Source organism: Camellia sinensis, chromosome 7 (assembly GCF_055761805.1).
Source record: "Camellia sinensis isolate YWXY chromosome 7, ASM5576180v1, whole genome shotgun sequence".
NCBI lineage: Eukaryota > Viridiplantae > Streptophyta > Magnoliopsida > Ericales > Theaceae > Camellia > Camellia sinensis.
Window position 1 is genome coordinate 80,348,210 of NC_138967.1, and position 7,812 is coordinate 80,356,021.

At 33.4% G+C, this 7,812-nt stretch overlaps 1 long non-coding RNA gene across 1 annotated transcript; it reads left to right on the top strand.

Moving 5' to 3' along the window:
* The first annotated feature begins 2,718 nt into the window (after nt 1-2,718).
* LOC145794698 (uncharacterized) lies at nt 2,719-7,074 on the top strand. The gene is made up of 3 exons (XR_014334624.1): nt 2,719-2,984; nt 4,579-4,709; nt 6,548-7,074. It is a non-coding gene; the product is annotated as an uncharacterized LOC145794698 (long non-coding RNA).
* Nucleotides 7,075-7,812: the final 738 nt, after the last annotated feature.

The window sequence follows — 7,812 nt, forward strand, 5'->3', positions numbered from 1 at the left end:
CCCTTCGGACATCCTCCCGGATGTACGGCCGGGTGACTGCTACAGTGATTTTTTATTTTATTTTTTATTTGGTGGCAATTACCAACAGAAAGCGAAGAAGAGAAGACATCAAGAAAGAAATCGGTAACTCTTTCATATATAGATACATGTGTTTGTGCTATTGTAGACTAATTTTCTGTTGAAAGCAAATACGAGAAGACATCAAGAAAAAAATTGGTAACTCTTTCCTACATGCATACATGTGTTTATGCTATTATAGACTAATTTTATGTTGATTTTTCTTTCATAATTCGTAAATTTATTGGGTTTTAATTGCTGTTTTTTTTTTTTTTTTAGTGTTCAATTTTTGTCTGTTGTGTTCTTCTTTATGACATTCATAAATTTCTCTCAAAATATCTATAGGTTCTATACACAACTTATTGATTTTTTGTTAAACTGAATTCAGGCTTGTTGTTAAACTGGGGCTTGCTGTTAAACTGGACAGCTAGGTGGATCCAGTTGACCGACCGAAAGACCCCTCGGTTGACCTGCCGGTCTACCGGTGCTGAGCAGTTGGGAAAGGCTTCGGCTTCTATTTTTATTCAATTTCCTTTTCTAAAATGGGTCAATCTTTGACCATCACTATTTCTACAGTTTAATGTGTTGCAGTATAGATTTAACAGTAATTCAGATTAACAACATACGTGCGGCTAATGGCTTAATGGGGCTCTTGTTTTTTACTCGAATGGAAAAGTTGATCAAATCTAGATATGTGATTTATTTTTCCCCTTTTTCTTTCTTGCTAAGACATGATTTAGTTACTTCTTTTGTGCACATGTGAACAATCAAAATAGGCAAAGTCAAATGAAAAGTTTCTAGATTCCATTGAGGTTCTTGAAGTTCTCTGAATATCTACCTCTTTATTCTTCATAGTAATTTGCTGATTGTTGTGCTTTTCTTGTGTTGTTTTTTTTTCAATCCATTGAGCTTGCACCACTCTGTCCCATGCTTTGTGGGACGAAAACAACAATAATGAATCACACATTCCCAATTTTTGTTTTTAGGCTTATATTCTTGCTGTAATTTTTGTTATGCTGTCTATTGAATAGATTTAATTTTAATGTAAATTTGTCTGGTTTTTTAAGAGAATTGGGATTAAGAAATTTCTTCAAGTATTATTATTATTTTTTGTTTGTGTGAGTAGCCATTGTTTATTGTTTTTCATTATTTAAATGAAGTGGTGGAAGATTTCGCATTAAATTTCACTATAGAATTTTGTCCATTATGTATTTATGCTTTTCTTTAGCCAATTTTGGACATACTACACAAGCACGCATACGTAAAACTCTTTCTCTCTCTCTCCTTATAATAGCACAACAAATATCCCGAAATCCCTCAGCACTTGCATACAAAGTCTGACAATTTTGATTGAGTATATATATTAAATCAGATAATGATTTAGTATTGTTGAGAAGGATTTTGAAATATATATTGTATTGTGTTTGTGCAAAATGAATTAAGGGTTGAAAAGGGATGTGCAAGTGCTCAACATTTGCATAGAATTGGGCATGGGCTTATAGTGGTGAGGAAGTGGGGTTGTAATGGAGGGATGTGGGTTCGGTGGTGGTTTTGTAATGAAGGGAGGTGGCTGTTTGGTGGTGTAGCAGGGGAATGGGTGGTGTGGAGGTGATGATTGGTCATGGTGAGAGGAGGTGGAGGGAGGAGATTTAGTGGTGGGTGTGGTTATGGAAATGTTGTTTTGTGGTTAGCACGAAAAGGAAGATGAAAGAGGGGAGAGAGAGATAAAAGACCATTTTATCCCTGAAAATTTATTACATACATTGCACAATAGCAATTTCTGTCCAAAAAGTTAACCTTTGTCATCTATTATCCTTTTTGAAACAAAAAGCAAAATGGAAGGGTAAATGTGTTGCAATTCAAAGTAGAAGAACCAAAATGAAACTTAAAGGAAACTATAGGGACTATCATTGAAAATCAAATGGGTTAGGTGTACCATTATTGTCAATTATACTTTGTTGATGTGTGAAATTCTTGGGTTTTACAGCATATTGTGAGTTTCAAGCATGTTCAATAAAATTTAAGTAAACATACCCAAAACTAATATATATGTATATATATATATATATATATATAAACCAGAATTAAATTACAAAAAAAATTAAGAATGTATACGTCAAGACAATAGATAAAGTATACCAGCTATATCCTCATTCATTTGATGACCTTATTATTTTCACCCTATGAAGCACGGACACGAGACACGATGATTTCAAGAAAATGGGGATATGGACACGGCAGGGGACACGACAAGTTATTATTATTTTTTTAAGTATATATTTTACGTATTTGCTATGTATATTAATTTTATATTACCAAACAACCAAATTAATAAAAACGAATATTAATTTAATGTGTATATAACGATCATTACATTTATATATTATAAGCATATGTTCTATATATTGTAAACATTATATAAAGACAAAATTAAATATATAATAAAAATAAATTTACAATATATAAATTTATAAAGAAAAAATTAAATTAAAATATACAATATATATATAAATATCTAATCATCAAATAAATAAAAAATAAAGAAGAAATAATATAATATATAAACCAAAATATAATATATATATATATATATATTTATATATAAATAAAAATAAAAATATCAGATCATAGAGGAGAGGAGAGAGAAACGAGATAGAAGAGAGAGAAGACAAAGAGATGAGAGGTGAAAAGAGAGATGAGAGCAGAGATCGACGAGACAGAGAGACGAGAGGGATGGAGATCGACTGAGAGAGGAGAGATAGACGAGAAAGAAGAGAGATAGACGAGAGAGAAGAGAGATAGAGACAATCAGAGAGAGAGAACCTCTGAGAGAGATAGAGAGACTAAGAGTGACAGCGACGAAGACGAAGAAGACGATCGGAGACCAACCACCGACCACCGACGACTCACCAGCGAAGAGCTTCCAGGTATGCCCGATGAGCCTCTCTCTCTCTCTTTCTCTCTCTCTCTCTCTTTCTTTGTTTTGAGTTCCTTTCTTGTTCCGATATGGACACGTGTCCGTGCCGTGTCGCTGCCGTGTCTCTTACAAAAAAAAAATCATTAAATTAAAGGGACACGTCATTTGGCATGTCCCATACGTGTCCTCGGTATGTCCCTATGTCCCCGGCGTGTCCACGTGTCGGACACCACCACGGCACCAATTTTGGAGCGTCCATACTTCATAGTTTTCATCTAAGGTGGACTCATCATATAGTGACATGTATGTTCTTATATAACTTTTTATAATTAAATCCCATGTATGTAGAGACTTACGAAAACTTCCCTTCTTAATGATGTGATTTAAGTTGTGGTCATGATGTGGTTTGAAGTGCGGTCATGGGTGTGTGTCGTTTTAGCCATTTGAATGAAATGTGTTCTTTGATCTAGTTTGTACCCACTGGAAAAATTATGCACTATTTTGAAATGCGAAACACCTTGGCATCAATATCACTTTGTTTTCAAGTGTGGCACACTGTTTTCCTGTAAATATGAAACGCCTTGATGTGTGGGTGTGTCGTGTAATACTTCAATGGAATCTGCCAAAACTTATATGCAAAAATATGTGTGCATATGCCTTCTTTTGCTGTATAAATGTGTATTAGTTTAAGCATATGCATTGCATGTCATTAAATTTAATCTTGCTGCGTGTAAATTGTGATTGATTGGATAAGTTTGAACAGGTTCCGTGTGTTTGCTATTTATACTTTGATGAACACCGTTTTGGTATTGGCATGGGTTCTAGTGCTCCATTTTTGTGTGGCCATGGGTTCTAGTGATCAAGAACACTATTTTGGTGTTCCCTTATTTTGAAGTTGTGTTTAACCCTCGATCAAGTAATAACTCCCAGGGCCTACAATCCTGCCATACCATATTTTAGCTTGAGTTGTATTTCTTGCTAATTCAAGAAGGGAGGATCAATGTTTCAAGTCCTGCCATCCTAAAGTTATGTGTTGGATTTTTTTTTTGTTCTTTGTTTTTTGTAACCTTTTATCAGTATGTGTGTTTATTGTGAATTGGGTGTTGTCTCTTTTGAATTGATCATGACATTTTAGAGAAATAATTGCCTTTCTCACTTTAAATAAATAAATATATATATATATATATATATATATATTATAGCCCTTTGATCTCATGTTTAGCTCAAGGAACCATCGACATGTAACTATTTTTTTTTTTTAAATTTCATTTGGTCTAATGAAATGGTTAATGTTATTGTTGTTAAAATTACATAACCAAGCACTTTTATGTTGGGGAACCACTAACATGTAATGCCCTTTTAAGCAACTACCAACATGCAACAACCTCATGTCATCTAAATTGTCTTTAAAAAAAAATCAAACTGCTCCACTCTTATAGGTTGTGGCCTATTTTTTACTCATGATATCTGTTTTTTCTTAATAAAATTATCGTTTCTCATATTGGTACGCGTTACTCATTTTCTTAATATGAAGTTTTTATTTATCTATTTATTTATTTTATACCTCTCTAATACTTTTGTATATATGGGTTACTTTCTTCAAGCCAAGGCCATACCCCTTGATCAACTGAGAGTGTGGATGGATTGCTAGCTGGAGATTTTTTATGCATCCATTATTGCCACAGAATCCCTTGGTCTTTGCTATCGAAACCCTAGGTTGTTGTCGAAGCCCTTGGTCAACTCTCTCTCTCTCTCTCTCTCTCTCTCTCTCTCTCTCTCTCTGCATATGTTCTTAAGCTTGTGTATCTCCTAAAATCTAGAGGTGTTACGCCATATTATCTATTTTCATGTTTGCTTTGCTTTGTCTATGAATTGACTTGCAAGCATGAGTCATCAAATTTACTTGGTACTCTATTTTTTTTAGCAATTTTTTCATGCTCATCCCAATCTAACTTTTCCATTCACTGCATAAGTCCAAGACCTATTGATACTCATATGATTGTTCATTTTCAAAACCCCCTTGTGGACATAAAAGCACTTGCATTGGCATTTCTTCCTTTAGTTGCGTTTGAAGGAGGAATGAGGAGAAACATACCTAAGTTTGAGTTGCAATTTTCACCATTCGGAATTTTGTGCTAAGCTATTTTGTCTGTTCTTTACAAATACTTTGGATATATAGAGTTCTTATTAGTTTGGTCGTTTAACACGCAAATATGCTATTAAAAATATGTCAATCTTGTGTTTATGTTCCATGATTGGATTGCAAGATCTTCTTCACCAAGATTGAATTTGCTATTTCGTTAACGTGTTATTGTTATGTTTCTAAATCTATCTCTGTATGTTTGCATTTTTATGTAATGTGCACTCTAATTGATATGATATTTTGTATTGTTAACAAGTGTTGACACTGGATTACCAAGAATGAAGTACTCATATTGCCGAAACTACTTTATAAATAATTTTCATTTGGGGGATAGAAGTCCACAAGAAGCATTATACAAAACTTCAAGGGCGGTCTTTTGAACAAAGGAACTTTTCTTTGCATGTTATGCTTGTTGGGTGGTTCATTTGAATTAGTGCAAATTGAGCTGGAAGTTCCTTTAGGCACAAATAACTATTTGATGCATTATGCTCATTTCAAAGCACATAGAATTGGAAGAAGAGACACTTTTCATCCATGATTATCAAATTTCAAGGTTAATAGGTGAACCTCCCACATGTGCTGTTGCAGTGGCCTAAACTCTCAGTGCCAAAAAGGAAAACATTGTAGGATTAAGTAAACTTTGTCCTCTCAAATTAGGATTTTGTTATTATGTTAAGAACGTTGGCATAGTTGAAGAACCTGGTGTGCTGAATCTGTACTTTGCAAGTTAAATGCCTTGGTCAGGAAAGGTGGCCTCTTGCAGTAAAAATTAATGATGCAAATTCTGTTTATCAGAACTGTTATGATATAAATTGTTTAGTTTATTCTGAAAATCTACTATTGCCGTTCATTGTCAAAAAAGAGTGATTTTTTGTTTTTTAGTTTCTCTATGATAAAAGTAAGATATTTTTTTTTTTTTTTAATTTTCATGATTTCAGCTATTAAGTTTCTCTATTTTGTTTTTGAGTTATTTGTGGCTGATGTTCTTCTCCAAAGCTGTTTCATATTACTATTCTTCTTAACTCATGACAATGTGCTTTGAAAATAGTGTTGAGCTTGAGGGTTGTCATGTTCATATTATTTTGTTACCTTTGGTTTGCATCGGCTGCATTATCACATATTCAAAGTTTGGTGTGTGTTTTATTTATTTTTTTTCACAGTTGCAAGTTGCAGCTCAAGAGTAATAATCTCCATCTAAATGTTGGCGTGAGTTTGAAGGAATGATGACTTTTGTAATCAACATTTTGAAAATTGAGCCATGGGAGTCGATTGGATTTAGTCTTGAGTTGTTATGGGAGTGGTGAGAGTATAGAACGCAGTTCTCAAGTTTAGTTTATTAATTGTTTGGAAAAATTGTCTGCAAAAGCAGTTGTCGTTTGAAAACAATAAGTTATTTTGAATGATAAAGACCTTCTGATGATTGGCTGCAGGATCAAGCAAGAGTACAAGCAGCTGCTGCAGCAATTTGCAAGAAGTTTCATCCCGGGGCTTTCTATGAAATCAATTGACTCGAGGGGGCGGAACTGCTCGTCTTTGAAGCATAGCCTGCTCGGGCATTGACTGAGCTTTGTCATAGCTGTGGCAGGCAGCCTTTCTATTGGGGATTCAGATGGTGGGTGACACTAGAATTGCAGCGGGGGGAAAGGTTTTTTTTTTTTAATAATTAAGAAAATAATTAAAAATAGAAATAAGTTTCTCAGAATCTCAATGTTTTATATGTAGTGAATGATATATGGTTGTAAACAATAGAAATTGCATGAATATCGCAATTAACAGACATATCATTCTGATACACTTGGTTGGATTTGCAATTCCAGATAGAATGAACACCTTTTTTTTAGTGTATGGCTAAATTAGTCAATTAATTTGATCACCACGTATCTATTTTGGTGCATTTCACAATCAGTAGAGAGCTCTAGCTAGAAAATCTTGAATTTGAATGTGACAGTTAAGAATATTTGACGATCACACATGCAATGTTTGATTGCCTTATAAACCAAAATCTCCTGCAGGCCCCCCTTTGTTTCTTGTTTCCGAGAATGTCCACCAGGTATTAACATTTTTTTGTTCCCCGAGGAGCACAAAAAAATAAGACACAATTTATTCATACATCTAAAATTAGTTTCTTGCATAACTCATGTAAATCGTTGGAATTACGAGATGAGCAGTTTAGATTATTATTGTGAGCCTAAAATGAGTCTAAAAAAATGGAGTATGGAAGGGATTACTTTTTTATTATTTGGACATTTGATCCACTGAATCATAATTATCATATTTTAGATGTTTTATCCTTAAGAATATTTTTTGAACGGTTAGTAACTTGGTGATGTAAACATTCATATTTTATAGTATAAATGTTTACATTGACTTGTGAATGTTGACATTACGGAATATTTATATTGTAATATTTTTATTTTATCATGTTTGTCTTTAAAATAATAAATAATTTATTTTAAAAAATATACTTGTTTGAGACAAACACGATAAAAAAAATAGTATAATTATTAAATAGACTCATTCATTTATTTATGAATTCTATATGCAATAAAACCTTAAAAATAAATGAAATGATTCGGAATCAAATAATTTAAACAAAGGCAATAGTGGTGAGAGCTCTTCCGCAAAACAAACACAAAAAATGGTCAGATGAGTTATATCACACCTCGTCCTCATTTTGAAATCTTGGTTGGTGGGT